General features: G+C 37.7%; 54 pseudogenes; all 54 read left to right on the top strand.

Annotated features, from left to right (window-relative positions):
* LOC148448849 (5S ribosomal RNA) overlaps positions 1 to 39 on the top strand; it is a 119-nt pseudogene extending 80 nt beyond the window's left edge.
* A 115-nt stretch (positions 40 to 154) lies between these two features.
* LOC148448848 (5S ribosomal RNA) lies at positions 155 to 273 on the top strand (annotated as a pseudogene).
* A 116-nt stretch (positions 274 to 389) lies between these two features.
* On the top strand, positions 390 to 508 carry LOC148448847 (5S ribosomal RNA; annotated as a pseudogene).
* Positions 509 to 624: 116 nt separating this feature from the next.
* LOC148448846 (5S ribosomal RNA) lies at positions 625 to 743 on the top strand (annotated as a pseudogene).
* A 115-nt stretch (positions 744 to 858) lies between these two features.
* LOC148448845 (5S ribosomal RNA) lies at positions 859 to 977 on the top strand (annotated as a pseudogene).
* A 116-nt stretch (positions 978 to 1,093) lies between these two features.
* LOC148448844 (5S ribosomal RNA) lies at positions 1,094 to 1,212 on the top strand (annotated as a pseudogene).
* A 116-nt stretch (positions 1,213 to 1,328) lies between these two features.
* On the top strand, positions 1,329 to 1,447 carry LOC148448843 (5S ribosomal RNA; annotated as a pseudogene).
* A 116-nt stretch (positions 1,448 to 1,563) lies between these two features.
* Positions 1,564 to 1,682, top strand: LOC148448842 (5S ribosomal RNA; annotated as a pseudogene).
* Positions 1,683 to 1,798: 116 nt separating this feature from the next.
* Positions 1,799 to 1,917, top strand: LOC148448841 (5S ribosomal RNA; annotated as a pseudogene).
* Positions 1,918 to 2,033: 116 nt separating this feature from the next.
* Positions 2,034 to 2,152, top strand: LOC148448840 (5S ribosomal RNA; annotated as a pseudogene).
* Positions 2,153 to 2,267: 115 nt separating this feature from the next.
* Positions 2,268 to 2,386, top strand: LOC148448839 (5S ribosomal RNA; annotated as a pseudogene).
* A 115-nt stretch (positions 2,387 to 2,501) lies between these two features.
* LOC148448838 (5S ribosomal RNA) lies at positions 2,502 to 2,620 on the top strand (annotated as a pseudogene).
* A 116-nt stretch (positions 2,621 to 2,736) lies between these two features.
* On the top strand, positions 2,737 to 2,855 carry LOC148448837 (5S ribosomal RNA; annotated as a pseudogene).
* A 116-nt stretch (positions 2,856 to 2,971) lies between these two features.
* Positions 2,972 to 3,090, top strand: LOC148448836 (5S ribosomal RNA; annotated as a pseudogene).
* Positions 3,091 to 3,206: 116 nt separating this feature from the next.
* On the top strand, positions 3,207 to 3,325 carry LOC148448835 (5S ribosomal RNA; annotated as a pseudogene).
* A 116-nt stretch (positions 3,326 to 3,441) lies between these two features.
* Positions 3,442 to 3,560, top strand: LOC148448834 (5S ribosomal RNA; annotated as a pseudogene).
* Positions 3,561 to 3,676: 116 nt separating this feature from the next.
* LOC148448833 (5S ribosomal RNA) lies at positions 3,677 to 3,795 on the top strand (annotated as a pseudogene).
* Positions 3,796 to 3,911: 116 nt separating this feature from the next.
* Positions 3,912 to 4,030, top strand: LOC148448832 (5S ribosomal RNA; annotated as a pseudogene).
* A 116-nt stretch (positions 4,031 to 4,146) lies between these two features.
* On the top strand, positions 4,147 to 4,265 carry LOC148448831 (5S ribosomal RNA; annotated as a pseudogene).
* A 116-nt stretch (positions 4,266 to 4,381) lies between these two features.
* Positions 4,382 to 4,500, top strand: LOC148448830 (5S ribosomal RNA; annotated as a pseudogene).
* A 115-nt stretch (positions 4,501 to 4,615) lies between these two features.
* On the top strand, positions 4,616 to 4,734 carry LOC148448829 (5S ribosomal RNA; annotated as a pseudogene).
* A 116-nt stretch (positions 4,735 to 4,850) lies between these two features.
* Positions 4,851 to 4,969, top strand: LOC148448828 (5S ribosomal RNA; annotated as a pseudogene).
* Positions 4,970 to 5,085: 116 nt separating this feature from the next.
* On the top strand, positions 5,086 to 5,204 carry LOC148448827 (5S ribosomal RNA; annotated as a pseudogene).
* Positions 5,205 to 5,320: 116 nt separating this feature from the next.
* Positions 5,321 to 5,439, top strand: LOC148448826 (5S ribosomal RNA; annotated as a pseudogene).
* Positions 5,440 to 5,554: 115 nt separating this feature from the next.
* LOC148448825 (5S ribosomal RNA) lies at positions 5,555 to 5,673 on the top strand (annotated as a pseudogene).
* A 115-nt stretch (positions 5,674 to 5,788) lies between these two features.
* Positions 5,789 to 5,907, top strand: LOC148448824 (5S ribosomal RNA; annotated as a pseudogene).
* A 116-nt stretch (positions 5,908 to 6,023) lies between these two features.
* On the top strand, positions 6,024 to 6,142 carry LOC148448823 (5S ribosomal RNA; annotated as a pseudogene).
* A 115-nt stretch (positions 6,143 to 6,257) lies between these two features.
* LOC148448822 (5S ribosomal RNA) lies at positions 6,258 to 6,376 on the top strand (annotated as a pseudogene).
* A 116-nt stretch (positions 6,377 to 6,492) lies between these two features.
* LOC148448821 (5S ribosomal RNA) lies at positions 6,493 to 6,611 on the top strand (annotated as a pseudogene).
* A 116-nt stretch (positions 6,612 to 6,727) lies between these two features.
* Positions 6,728 to 6,846, top strand: LOC148448820 (5S ribosomal RNA; annotated as a pseudogene).
* A 115-nt stretch (positions 6,847 to 6,961) lies between these two features.
* LOC148448819 (5S ribosomal RNA) lies at positions 6,962 to 7,080 on the top strand (annotated as a pseudogene).
* Positions 7,081 to 7,196: 116 nt separating this feature from the next.
* On the top strand, positions 7,197 to 7,315 carry LOC148448818 (5S ribosomal RNA; annotated as a pseudogene).
* A 116-nt stretch (positions 7,316 to 7,431) lies between these two features.
* Positions 7,432 to 7,550, top strand: LOC148448817 (5S ribosomal RNA; annotated as a pseudogene).
* Positions 7,551 to 7,665: 115 nt separating this feature from the next.
* Positions 7,666 to 7,784, top strand: LOC148448816 (5S ribosomal RNA; annotated as a pseudogene).
* Positions 7,785 to 7,900: 116 nt separating this feature from the next.
* Positions 7,901 to 8,019, top strand: LOC148448815 (5S ribosomal RNA; annotated as a pseudogene).
* Positions 8,020 to 8,134: 115 nt separating this feature from the next.
* LOC148448814 (5S ribosomal RNA) lies at positions 8,135 to 8,253 on the top strand (annotated as a pseudogene).
* Positions 8,254 to 8,368: 115 nt separating this feature from the next.
* On the top strand, positions 8,369 to 8,487 carry LOC148448813 (5S ribosomal RNA; annotated as a pseudogene).
* A 116-nt stretch (positions 8,488 to 8,603) lies between these two features.
* Positions 8,604 to 8,722, top strand: LOC148448812 (5S ribosomal RNA; annotated as a pseudogene).
* Positions 8,723 to 8,838: 116 nt separating this feature from the next.
* Positions 8,839 to 8,957, top strand: LOC148448811 (5S ribosomal RNA; annotated as a pseudogene).
* Positions 8,958 to 9,073: 116 nt separating this feature from the next.
* LOC148448810 (5S ribosomal RNA) lies at positions 9,074 to 9,192 on the top strand (annotated as a pseudogene).
* A 116-nt stretch (positions 9,193 to 9,308) lies between these two features.
* LOC148448809 (5S ribosomal RNA) lies at positions 9,309 to 9,427 on the top strand (annotated as a pseudogene).
* A 116-nt stretch (positions 9,428 to 9,543) lies between these two features.
* LOC148448808 (5S ribosomal RNA) lies at positions 9,544 to 9,662 on the top strand (annotated as a pseudogene).
* A 116-nt stretch (positions 9,663 to 9,778) lies between these two features.
* Positions 9,779 to 9,897, top strand: LOC148448807 (5S ribosomal RNA; annotated as a pseudogene).
* A 116-nt stretch (positions 9,898 to 10,013) lies between these two features.
* LOC148448806 (5S ribosomal RNA) lies at positions 10,014 to 10,132 on the top strand (annotated as a pseudogene).
* Positions 10,133 to 10,248: 116 nt separating this feature from the next.
* Positions 10,249 to 10,367, top strand: LOC148448805 (5S ribosomal RNA; annotated as a pseudogene).
* Positions 10,368 to 10,482: 115 nt separating this feature from the next.
* On the top strand, positions 10,483 to 10,601 carry LOC148448804 (5S ribosomal RNA; annotated as a pseudogene).
* A 116-nt stretch (positions 10,602 to 10,717) lies between these two features.
* On the top strand, positions 10,718 to 10,836 carry LOC148448803 (5S ribosomal RNA; annotated as a pseudogene).
* A 116-nt stretch (positions 10,837 to 10,952) lies between these two features.
* Positions 10,953 to 11,071, top strand: LOC148448802 (5S ribosomal RNA; annotated as a pseudogene).
* A 116-nt stretch (positions 11,072 to 11,187) lies between these two features.
* On the top strand, positions 11,188 to 11,306 carry LOC148448801 (5S ribosomal RNA; annotated as a pseudogene).
* A 115-nt stretch (positions 11,307 to 11,421) lies between these two features.
* LOC148448800 (5S ribosomal RNA) lies at positions 11,422 to 11,540 on the top strand (annotated as a pseudogene).
* Positions 11,541 to 11,655: 115 nt separating this feature from the next.
* On the top strand, positions 11,656 to 11,774 carry LOC148448799 (5S ribosomal RNA; annotated as a pseudogene).
* Positions 11,775 to 11,890: 116 nt separating this feature from the next.
* LOC148448798 (5S ribosomal RNA) lies at positions 11,891 to 12,009 on the top strand (annotated as a pseudogene).
* Positions 12,010 to 12,124: 115 nt separating this feature from the next.
* LOC148448797 (5S ribosomal RNA) lies at positions 12,125 to 12,243 on the top strand (annotated as a pseudogene).
* Positions 12,244 to 12,359: 116 nt separating this feature from the next.
* LOC148448796 (5S ribosomal RNA) lies at positions 12,360 to 12,478 on the top strand (annotated as a pseudogene).
* Positions 12,479 to 12,500: the final 22 nt, after the last annotated feature.

The raw sequence follows: 12,500 nt of genomic DNA, 5'->3' as shown, positions 1-12,500 counted from the left end.
GGATGGGAGACCACCTGGGAATACCAGGAGCTGTAGGTAATTTTATACTGCCATAACATTCTTTTCTATTATATTTTTAAATTCATTTTTCAACTTATCATTGAATTTACTTGAGTTAAGAAGTAAAAGAGGTCTAAAGTTAATGTTTTTGAGCTCCTTCAGCCAAACCACACTGGACATGCCCAATCTTGTCTGATCTTGGAAGCTATGCAGTGTTGGGCCTGGTTAGTACTTGGATGGGACACCACCTAGGAATCCCAGGTGCTGTAGGTAATTTTATACTGCCATAAAATTCTTTTCTATTACATTTTACATTTAATTTTTTCAACTTATCAATGAATTTCCATGAGTTAAGAAGTAATAGAGGTCTAAATTTAATGCTTTTGAGCACCTACAGCCAAACCACACTGGACATGCCCAATCTCGTCTGATCTTGGAAACTATGCAGTGTTGGGCCTGGTTTGAACTTGGATGGGAGACCACCTGGGAATACCAGGTGCTGTAGGTAATTTTAGACAGCCATAACATTCTTTTCTATTACATTTTGCATTTAATTTTTTCAACTTATCAATGAATTTACTTGAGTTAAGAAGTAAAAGAGGTCTAAAGTTAATGTTTTTGAGCACCTACAGCCAAACCACACTGGACATGCCCAATCTCGTCAGATCTTGGAAGCTATGCAGTGTTGGGCCTGGTTAGTACTTGGATGGGAGACCACATAAGAATCCCAGGTGCTGTAGGTAATTTTATACTGCCATAACATTCTTTTCTATTACATTTTACATTTCATTTTTCAACTTGTCATTGAATTTACTTGAGTTAAGAAGTAAAAGAGGTCTAAAGTTAATGTTTTTGAGCACCTTCAGCCAAACCACACTGGACATGCCCAATCTCGTCTGATCTTGGAAGCTGTGCAGTGTTGGGCCTGGTTAGTACTTCGATGGGAGACCACCTGGGAATACCAGGTGCTGTAGGTAATTTTATGCAGCCATACCATTCTTTTCTATTACATTTTACATTTAATTTTTTCAACTTATCAATGAATTTACTTGAGTAAAGAAGTAAAAGAGGTCTAAAGTTAATGTTTTTGCGCTCCTTCAGCCAAACCACACTGGACATGCCCAATCTCATCTGATCTTGGAAGCTATGCAGTGTTGGGCCTGGTTAGTACTTGGATGGGAGACCACCTGGGAATACCAGGTGCTGTAGGTAATTTTATGCAGCCATAACATTCTTTTCTATTACATTTTACATTTAATTTTTTCAACTTATCAATGATTTTACATGAGTTAAGAAGTTATAGATGTCTAAAGTTAATATTTTTGAGCACCTACAGCCTAACCACACTGGACATGCCCAATCTTGTTTGATCTTGGAAGCTATGCAGTGTTGGGCCTGGTTAGTGCTTGGATGGGAGACCACCTGGGAATTCCAGGTGCTGTAGGTAATTTTATGCAGCCATAACATTCTTTTCTATTACATTTTACATTTAATTTTTTCAACTTATTAATGAATTTACTTGAGTTAAGAAGTAATAGAGGTCTAAATTTAATACTTTTGAGCACCTACAGCCAAACCACACTGGACATGCCCAATCTCGTCTGATCTTGGAAGCTATGCAGTGTTGGGCCTGGTTAGTACTTTGATGGGAGACCACCTGGGAATACCAGGTGCTGTATGTAATTTTAGACAGCCAAAACATTCTTTTCTATTACATTTTACATTTAATTTTTTCTACTTATCAATGAATTTACTTGAGTTAAGAAGTAAAAGAGGTCTAAAGTTAAAGTTTTTGAGCACCTACAGCCAAACCACACTGGACATGCCCATTCTCGTCTGATCTTGGAAGCTGTGCAGTGTTGGGCCTGGTCAGTACTTCGATGGGAGACCACCTGGGAATACCATGTGCTGTAGGTAATTTTATGCAGCCATACCATTCTTTTCTATTACATTTTACATTTAATTTTTTCAACTTATCAATGAATTTACTTGAGTAAAGAAGTAAAAGAGGTCTAAAGTTAATGTTTTTGCGCTCCTTCAGCCAAACCACACTGGACATGCCCAATCTCATCTGATCTTGGAAGCTATGCAGTGTTGGGCCTGGTTAGTACTTGGATGGGAGACCACCTGGGAATACCAGGAGCTGTAGGTAATTTTATACTGCCATAACATTCTTTTCTATTATATTTTTCATTTCATTTTTCAACTTATCATTGAATTTACTTGAGTTAAGAAGTTATAGATGTCTAAAGTTAATATTTTTGAGCACCTACAGCCTAACCACACTGGACATGCCCAATCTTGTTTGATCTTGGAAGCTATGCAGTGTTGGTCCTGGTTAGTGCTTGGATGGGAGACCACCTGGGAATTCCAGGTGCTGTAGGTAATTTTATGCAGCCATAACATTCTTTTCTATTACATTTTACATTTAATTTTTTCAACTTATTAATGAATTTACTTGAGTTAAGAAGTAATAGAGGTCTAAATTTAATGCTTTGAGCACCTACAGCCAAACCACACTGGACATGCCCAATCTCGTCTGATCTTGGAAGCTATGCAGTGTTGGGCCTGGTTAGTACTTTGATGGGAGACCACCTGGGAATACCAGGTGCTGTATGTAATTTTAGACAGCCAAAACATTCTTTTCTATTACATTTTACATTTAATTTTTTCTACTTATCAATGAATTTACTTGAGTTAAGAAGTAAAAGAGGTCTAAAGTTAATGTTTTTGAGCACCTAAAGCCAAACCACACTGGACATGCTCAATCTCGTCTGATCTTGTAAGCTATGCAGTGTTGGGCCTGGTTAGTACTTGGATGGGAGACCACCTGGGAATACCAGGTGCTGTAGGTAATTTTATACTGCCATAACATTCTTTTCAATTACATTTTACATTTAATTTTTTCAACTTATCAATGAATTTACTTGAGTAAAGAAGTAATAGAGGTCTAAAGTTAATGATTTTGAGCTCCATCAGCCAAACCACACTGGACATGCCCAATCTCGTCTGATCTTGGAAGCTATGCAGTGTTGGGCCTGGTTAGTACTTGGATGGGAGACCACCAGGGAATACCAGGTGCTGTATGTAATTTTAGACAGCCAAAACATTCTTTTCTATTACATTTTACATTTAATTTTTTCTACTTATCAATGAATTTACTTGAGTTAAGAAGTAAAAGAGGTCTAAAGTTAATGTTTTTGAGCACCTACAGCCAAACCACACTGGACATGCCCAATCTCATCTGATCTTGGAAGCTATGGAGTGTTGGGCCTGGTTAGTACTTGGATGGGAGACCACCTAGGAATCCCAGGAGCTGTAGGTAATTTTATACTGCCATAACATTCTTTTCTATTACATTTTACATTTAATTTTTTCAACTTATCAATGAATTTCCTTGAATTAAGAAGTAATAGAGGTCTAAATTTAATGCTTTTGAGCACCTACAGCCAAACCACACTGGACATGCCCAATCTCGTCTGATCTTGGAAGCTATGCAGTGTTGGGCCTGGTTTGAACTTGGATGGGAGACCACCTGGGAATACCAGGTGCTGTAGATAATTTTAGACAGCCATAACATTCTTTTGTATTACATTTTACATTTAATTTTTTCAACTTATCAATGAATTTACTTGAGTTAAGAAGTAAAAGAGGTCTAAAGTTAAGGTTTTTGAGCACCTACAGCCAAACCAAACTGGACATGCCCAATCTCGTCTGATCTTGGAAGCTATGCAGTGTTGGGTCTGGTTAGTACTTGGATGGGAGACCACCTAAGAATCCCAGGTGCTGTAGGTATTTTTATACTGCCATAACATTCTTTTCAATTACAGTTTACATTTAATTTTTTCAACTTATCAATGAATTTACTTGAGTTAAGAAGTAATAGAGGTCTAAAGTTAATGTTTTTGAGCTCCTTCAGCCAAACCACACTGGACATGCCCAATCTCATCTGATCTTGGAAGCTATGCAGTGTTGGGCCTGGTTAGTACTTGGATGGGAGACCACCTGGGAATACCAGGTGCAGTAGGTAATTTTACACTGCCATAACATTCTTTTCTATTACATTTTACATTTAATTTTTTCAACTTATCAATGAATTTCCTTGAGTTAAGAATTAATAGAGGTCTAAATTTAATGCTTTTGAGCACCTACAGCCAAACCACACTGGACATGCCCAATCTCGTCTGATCTTGGAAGCTATGCAGTGTTGGGCCTGGTTTGAACTTGGATGGGAGACCTCCTGGGAATATCAGGTGCTGTAGATAATTTTAGACAGCCATAACATTCTTTTCTATTACATTTTACATTTAATTTTTTCAACTTATCAATGAATTTACTTGAGTTAAGAAGTAAAAGAGGTCTAAAGTTAATGTTTTTGAGCACCTACAGCCAAACCACACTGGACATGCCCAATCTCGTCTTATCTTGGAAGCTATGCAGTATTGGGCCTGGTTAGTACTTGGATGGGAGACCACCTGGGAATACCAGGAGCTGTAGGTAATTTTATACTGCCATAACATTCTTTTCTATTACATTTTACATTTCATTTTTCAACTTGTCATTGAATTTACTTGAGTTAAGAAGTAAAAGAGGTCTAAAGTTAATGTTTTTGAGCACCTACCGCCAAACCACACTGGACATGCCCAATCTCGTCTGATCTTGGAAGCTGTGCAGTGTTGGGCCTGGTTAGTACTTTGATGGGAGACCACCTGGGAATACCAGGTGCTGTAGGTAATTTTATGCAGCCATACCATTCTTTTCTATTACATTTTACATTTAATTTTTTCAACTTATCAATGAATTTACTTGAGTAAAGAAGTAAAAGAGGTCTAAAGTTAATGTTTTTGAGCTCCTTCAGCCAAACCACACTGGACATGCCCAATTTCGTCTGATCTTGGAAGCTATGCAGTGTTGGGCCTGGTTAGTACTTGGATGGGAGACCACCTGGGAATACCAGGTGCTGTAAGTAATTTTATGCAGCCATAACATTCTTTTCTATTACATTTTACATTTAATTTTTTCAACTTATAAATGATTTTACATGAGTTAAGAAGTTATAGATGTCTAAAGTTAATATTTTTGAGCACCTACAGCCTAACCACACTGTACATTCCCAATCTTGTTTGATCTTGGAAGCTATGCAGTGTTGGGCCTGGTTAGTACTTGGATGGGAGACCACCTGGGAATTCCAGGTGCTGTAGGTAATTTTATGCAGTCATAACATTCTTTTCTATTACATTTTACATTTAATTTTTTCTACTTATCAATGAATTTACTTGAGTTAAGAAGTAAAAGAGGTCTAAAGTTAATGTTTTTGAGCACCTACAGCCAAACCACACTGGACATGCCCAATCTCGTCTGATCTTGGAAACTATGCATTGTTGGGCCTGGTTAGTACTTGGATGGGAGACCACCTGGGAATACCAGGAGCTGTAGGTAATTTTATACTGCCATAACATTCTTTTCTATTATATTTTTCATTTCATTTTTCAACTTATCATTGAATTTACTTGAGTTAAGAAGTTATAGATGTCTAAAGTTAATATTTTTGAGCACCTACAGCCTAACCACACTGGACATGCCCAATCTTGTTTGATCTTGGAAGCTATGCAGTGTTGGTCCTGGTTAGTGCTTGGATGGGAGACCACCTGGGAATTCCAGGTGCTGTAGGTAATTTTATGCAGCCATAACATTCTTTTCTATTACATTTTACATTTAATTTTTTCAACTTATTAATGAATTTACTTGAGTTAAGAAGTAATAGAGGTCTAAATTTAATGCTTTGAGCACCTACAGCCAAACCACACTGGACATGCCCAATCTCGTCTGATCTTGGAAGCTATGCAGTGTTGGGCCTGGTTAGTACTTTGATGGGAGACCACCTGGGAATACCAGGTGCTGTATGTAATTTTAGACAGCCAAAACATTCTTTTCTATTACATTTTACATTTAATTTTTTCTACTTATCAATGAATTTACTTGAGTTAAGAAGTAAAAGAGGTCTAAAGTTAATGTTTTTGAGCACCTACAGCCAAACCACACTGGACATGCCCAATCTCGTCTGATCTTGTAAGCTATGCAGTGTTGGGCCTGGTTAGTACTTGGATGGGAGACCACCTGGGAATACCAGGTGCTGTAGGTAATTTTATACTGCCATAACATTCTTTTCTATTACATTTTACATTTAATTTTTTCAACTTATCAATGAATTTCCTTGAGTTAAGAAGTAATAGAGGTCTAAAGTTAATGCTTTGAGCACCTACAGCCAAACCACACTGGACATGCCCAATCTCATCTGATTTTGGAAGCTGTGCAGTGTTGGGCCTGGTTAGTACTTGAATGGGAGACCACCTGGGAATACCCGGTGCTGTAGGTAATTTTATGCACCCATACCATTCTTTTCTATTACATTTTACATTTAATTTTTTCAACTTATCAATGAATTTACTTGAGTAAAGAAGTAATAGAGGTCTAAAGTTAATGTTTTTGAGCTCCATCAGCCAAACCACACTGGACATGCCCAATCTCGTCTGATCTTGGAAGCTATGCAGTGTTGGGCCTGGTTAGTACTTGGATGGGAGACCACCAGGGAATACCAGGTGCTGTATGTAATTTTAGACAGCCAAAACATTCTTTTCTATTACATTTTACATTTAATTTTTTCTACTTATCAATGAATTTACTTGAGTTAAGAAGTAAAAGAGGTCTAAAGTTAATGTTTTTGAGCACCTACAGCCAAACCACACTGGACATGCCCAATCTCGTCTTATCTTGGAAGCTATGCAGTATTGGGCCTGGTTAGTACTTGGATGGGAGACCACCTGGGAATACCAGGAGCTGTAGGAAATTTTATACTGCCATAACATTCTTTTCTATTACATTTTACATTTAATTTTTTCAACTTATCAATGAATTTCCTTGAGTTAAGAAGTAATAGAGGTCTAAAGTTAATGCTTTGAGCACCTACAGCCAAACCACACTGGACATGCCCAATCTCATCTGATTTTGGAAGCTGTGCAGTGTTGGGCCTGGTTAGTACTTGGATGGGAGACCACCTGGGAATACCCGGTGCTGTAGGTAATTTTATGCACCCATACCATTCTTTTCTATTACATTTTACATTTAATTTTTTCAACTTATCAATGAATTTACTTGAGTAAAGAAGTAATAGAGGTCTAAAGTTAATGTTTTTGAGCTCCATCAGCCAAACCACACTGGACATGCCCAATCTCGTCTGATCTTGGAAGCTATGCAGTGTTGGGCCTGGTTAGTACTTGGATGGGAGACCACCAGGGAATACCAGGTGCTGTATGTAATTTTAGACAGCCAAAACATTCTTTTCTATTACATTTTACATTTAATTTTTTCTACTTATCAATGAATTTACTTGAGTTAAGAAGTAAAAGAGGTCTAAAGTTAATGTTTTTGAGCACCTACAGCCAAACCACACTGGACATGCCCAATCTCGTCTTATCTTGGAAGCTATGCAGTATTGGGCCTGGTTAGTACTTGGATGGGAGACCACCTGGGAATACCAGGAGCTGTAGGAAATTTTATACTGCCATAACATTCTTTTCTATTACATTTTTCATTTCATTTTTCAACTTATCATTGAATTTACTTGAGTTAAGAAGTAAAAGAGGTCTAAAGTTAATGTTTTTGAGCTCCTTCAGCCAAACCACACTGGACATGCCCAATCTCGTCTGATCTTGGAAGCTGTGCAGTGTTGGGCCTGGTCAGTACTTCGATGGGAGACCACCTGGGAATACCATGTGCTGTAGGTAATTTTATGCAGCCATACCATTCTTTTCTATTACATTTTACATTTAATTTTTTCAACTTATCAATGAATTTACTTGAGTAAAGAAGTAAAAGAGGTCTAAAGTTAATGTTTTTGCGCTCCTTCAGCCAAACCACACTGGACATGCCCAATCTCATCTGATCTTGGAAGCTATGCAGTGTTGGGCCTGGTTAGTACTTGGATGGGAGACCACCTGGGAATACCAGGAGCTGTAGGTAATTTTATACTGCCATAACATTCTTTTCTATTATATTTTTCATTTCATTTTTCAACTTATCATTGAATTTACTTGAGTTAAGAAGTTATAGATGTCTAAAGTTAATATTTTTGAGCACCTACAGCCTAACCACACTGGACATGCCCAATCTTGTTTGATCTTGGAAGCTATGCAGTGTTGGTCCTGGTTAGTGCTTGGATGGGAGACCACCTGGGAATTCCAGGTGCTGTAGGTAATTTTATGCAGCCATAACATTCTTTTCTATTACATTTTACATTTAATTTTTTCAACTTATTAATGAATTTACTTGAGTTAAGAAGTAATAGAGGTCTAAATTTAATGCTTTGAGCACCTACAGCCAAACCACACTGGACATGCCCAATCTCGTCTGATCTTGGAAGCTATGCAGTGTTGGGCCTGGTTAGTACTTTGATGGGAGACCACCTGGGAATACCAGGTGCTGTATGTAATTTTAGACAGCCAAAACATTCTTTTCTATTACATTTTACATTTAATTTTTTCTACTTATCAATGAATTTACTTGAGTTAAGAAGTAAAAGAGGTCTAAAGTTAATGTTTTTGAGCACCTAAAGCCAAACCACACTGGACATGCTCAATCTCGTCTGATCTTGTAAGCTATGCAGTGTTGGGCCTGGTTAGTACTTGGATGGGAGACCACCTGGGAATACCAGGTGCTGTAGGTAATTTTATACTGCCATAACATTCTTTTCAATTACATTTTACATTTAATTTTTTCAACTTATCAATGAATTTACTTGAGTAAAGAAGTAATAGAGGTCTAAAGTTAATGATTTTGAGCTCCATCAGCCAAACCACACTGGACATGCCCAATCTCGTCTGATCTTGGAAGCTATGCAGTGTTGGGCCTGGTTAGTACTTGGATGGGAGACCACCAGGGAATACCAGGTGCTGTATGTAATTTTAGACAGCCAAAACATTCTTTTCTATTACATTTTACATTTAATTTTTTCTACTTATCAATGAATTTACTTGAGTTAAGAAGTAAAAGAGGTCTAAAGTTAATGTTTTTGAGCACCTACAGCCAAACCACACTGGACATGCCCAATCTCATCTGATCTTGGAAGCTATGGAGTGTTGGGCCTGGTTAGTACTTGGATGGGAGACCACCTAGGAATCCCAGGAGCTGTAGGTAATTTTATACTGCCATAACATTCTTTTCTATTACATTTTACATTTAATTTTTTCAACTTATCAATGAATTTCCTTGAATTAAGAAGTAATAGAGGTCTAAATTTAATGCTTTTGAGCACCTACAGCCAAACCACACTGGACATGCCCAATCTCGTCTGATCTTGGAAGCTATGCAGTGTTGGGCCTGGTTTGAACTTGGATGGGAGACCACCTGGGAATACCAGGTGCTGTAGATAATTTTAGACAGCCATAACATTCTTTTGTATTACATTTTACATTTAATTTTTTCAACTTATCAATGAATTTACTTGAGTTAAGAAGTAAAAGAGGTCTAAAGTTAAGGTTTTTGAGCACCTACAGCCAAACCAAACTGGACATGCCCAATCTCGTCTGATCTTGGAAGCTATGCAGTGTTGGGTCTGGTTAGTACTTGGATGGGAGACCACCTAAGAATCCCAGGTGCTGTAGGTATTTTTATACTGCCATAACATTCTTTTCAATTACAGTTTACATTTAATTTTTTCAACTTATCAATGAATTTACTTGAGTTAAGAAGTAATAGAGGTCTAAAGTTAATGTTTTTGAGCTCCTTCAGCCAAACCACACTGGACATGCCCAATCTCATCTGATCTTGGAAGCTATGCAGTGTTGGGCCTGGTTAGTACTTGGATGGGAGACCACCTGGGAATACCAGGTGCAGTAGGTAATTTTACACTGCCATAACATTCTTTTCTATTACATTTTACATTTAATTTTTTCAACTTATCAATGAATTTCCTTGAGTTAAGAATTAATAGAGGTCTAAATTTAATGCTTTTGAGCACCTACAGCCAAACCACACTGGACATGCCCAATCTCGTCTGATCTTGGAAGCTATGCAGTGTTGGGCCTGGTTTGAACTTGGATGGGAGACCTCCTGGGAATATCAGGTGCTGTAGATAATTTTAGACAGCCATAACATTCTTTTCTATTACATTTTACATTTAATTTTTTCAACTTATCAATGAATTTACTTGAGTTAAGAAGTAAAAGAGGTCTAAAGTTAATGTTTTTGAGCACCTACAGCCAAACCACACTGGACATGCCCAATCTCGTCTTATCTTGGAAGCTATGCAGTATTGGGCCTGGTTAGTACTTGGATGGGAGACCACCTGGGAATACCAGGAGCTGTAGGTAATTTTATACTGCCATAACATTCTTTTCTATTACATTTTACATTTCATTTTTCAACTTGTCATTGAATTTACTTGAGTTAAGAAGTAAAAGAGGTCTAAAGTTAATGTTTTTGAGCACCTACCGCCAAACCACACTGGACATGCCCAATCTCGTCTGATCTTGGAAGCTGTGCAGTGTTGGGCCTGGTTAGTACTTTGATGGGAGACCACCTGGGAATACCAGGTGCTGTAGGTAATTTTATGCAGCCATACCATTCTTTTCTATTACATTTTACATTTAATTTTTTCAACTTATCAATGAATTTACTTGAGTAAAGAAGTAAAAGAGGTCTAAAGTTAATGTTTTTGAGCTCCTTCAGCCAAACCACACTGGACATGCCCAATTTCGTCTGATCTTGGAAGCTATGCAGTGTTGGGCCTGGTTAGTACTTGGATGGGAGACCACCTGGGAATACCAGGTGCTGTAAGTAATTTTATGCAGCCATAACATTCTTTTCTATTACATTTTACATTTAATTTTTTCAACTTATAAATGATTTTACATGAGTTAAGAAGTTATAGATGTCTAAAGTTAATATTTTTGAGCACCTACAGCCTAACCACACTGTACATTCCCAATCTTGTTTGATCTTGGAAGCTATGCAGTGTTGGGCCTGGTTAGTACTTGGATGGGAGACCACCTGGGAATTCCAGGTGCTGTAGGTAATTTTATGCAGTCATAACATTCTTTTCTATTACATTTTACATTTAATTTTTTCTACTTATCAATGAATTTACTTGAGTTAAGAAGTAAAAGAGGTCTAAAGTTAATGTTTTTGAGCACCTACAGCCAAACCACACTGGACATGCCCAATCTCGTCTGATCTTGGAAACTATGCATTGTTGGGCCTGGTTAGTACTTGGATGGGAGACCACCTGGGAATACCAGGAGCTGTAGGTAATTTTATACTGCCATAACATTCTTTTCTATTATATTTTTCATTTCATTTTTCAACTTATCATTGAATTTACTTGAGTTAAGAAGTTATAGATGTCTAAAGTTAATATTTTTGAGCACCTACAGCCTAACCACACTGGACATGCCCAATCTTGTTTGATCTTGGAAGCTATGCAGTGTTGGTCCTGGTTAGTGCTTGGATGGGAGACCACCTGGGAATTCCAGGTGCTGTAGGTAATTTTATGCAGCCATAACATTCTTTTCTATTACATTTTACATTTAATTTTTTCAACTTATTAATGAATTTACTTGAGTTAAGAAGTAATAGAGGTCTAAATTTAATGCTTTGAGCACCTACAGCCAAACCACACTGGACATGCCCAATCTCGTCTGATCTTGGAAGCTATGCAGTGTTGGGCCTGGTTAGTACTTTGATGGGAGACCACCTGGGAATACCAGGTGCTGTATGTAATTTTAGACAGCCAAAACATTCTTTTCTATTACATTTTACATTTAATTTTTTCTACTTATCAATGAATTTACTTGAGTTAAGAAGTAAAAGAGGTCTAAAGTTAATGTTTTTGAGCACCTACAGCCAAACCACACTGGACATGCCCAATCTCGTCTGATCTTGTAAGCTATGCAGTGTTGGGCCTGGTTAGTACTTGGATGGGAGACCACCTGGGAATACCAGGTGCTGTAGGTAATTTTATACTGCCATAACATTCTTTTCTATTACATTTTACATTTAATTTTTTCAACTTATCAATGAATTTCCTTGAGTTAAGAAGTAATAGAGGTCTAAAGTTAATGCTTTGAGCACCTACAGCCAAACCACACTGGACATGCCCAATCTCATCTGATTTTGGAAGCTGTGCAGTGTTGGGCCTGGTTAGTACTTGAATGGGAGACCACCTGGGAATACCCGGTGCTGTAGGTAATTTTATGCACCCATACCATTCTTTTCTATTACATTTTACATTTAATTTTTTCAACTTATCAATGAATTTACTTGAGTAAAGAAGTAATAGAGGTCTAAAGTTAATGTTTTTGAGCTCCATCAGCCAAACCACACTGGACATGCCCAATCTCGTCTGATCTTGGAAGCTATGCAGTGTTGGGCCTGGTTAGTACTTGGATGGGAGACCACCAGGGAATACCAGGTGCTGTATGTAATTTTAGACAGCCAAAACATTC

This window comes from Taudactylus pleione, unplaced genomic scaffold (assembly GCF_031769625.1).
Source record: "Taudactylus pleione unplaced genomic scaffold, aTauple2 ptg001270l, whole genome shotgun sequence".
NCBI classification, from domain to species: domain Eukaryota; kingdom Metazoa; phylum Chordata; class Amphibia; order Anura; family Myobatrachidae; genus Taudactylus; species Taudactylus pleione.
The sequence above is the reverse complement of the archived record's forward strand: the minus strand, read 5'-3'. Positions and strand labels throughout refer to the sequence as shown.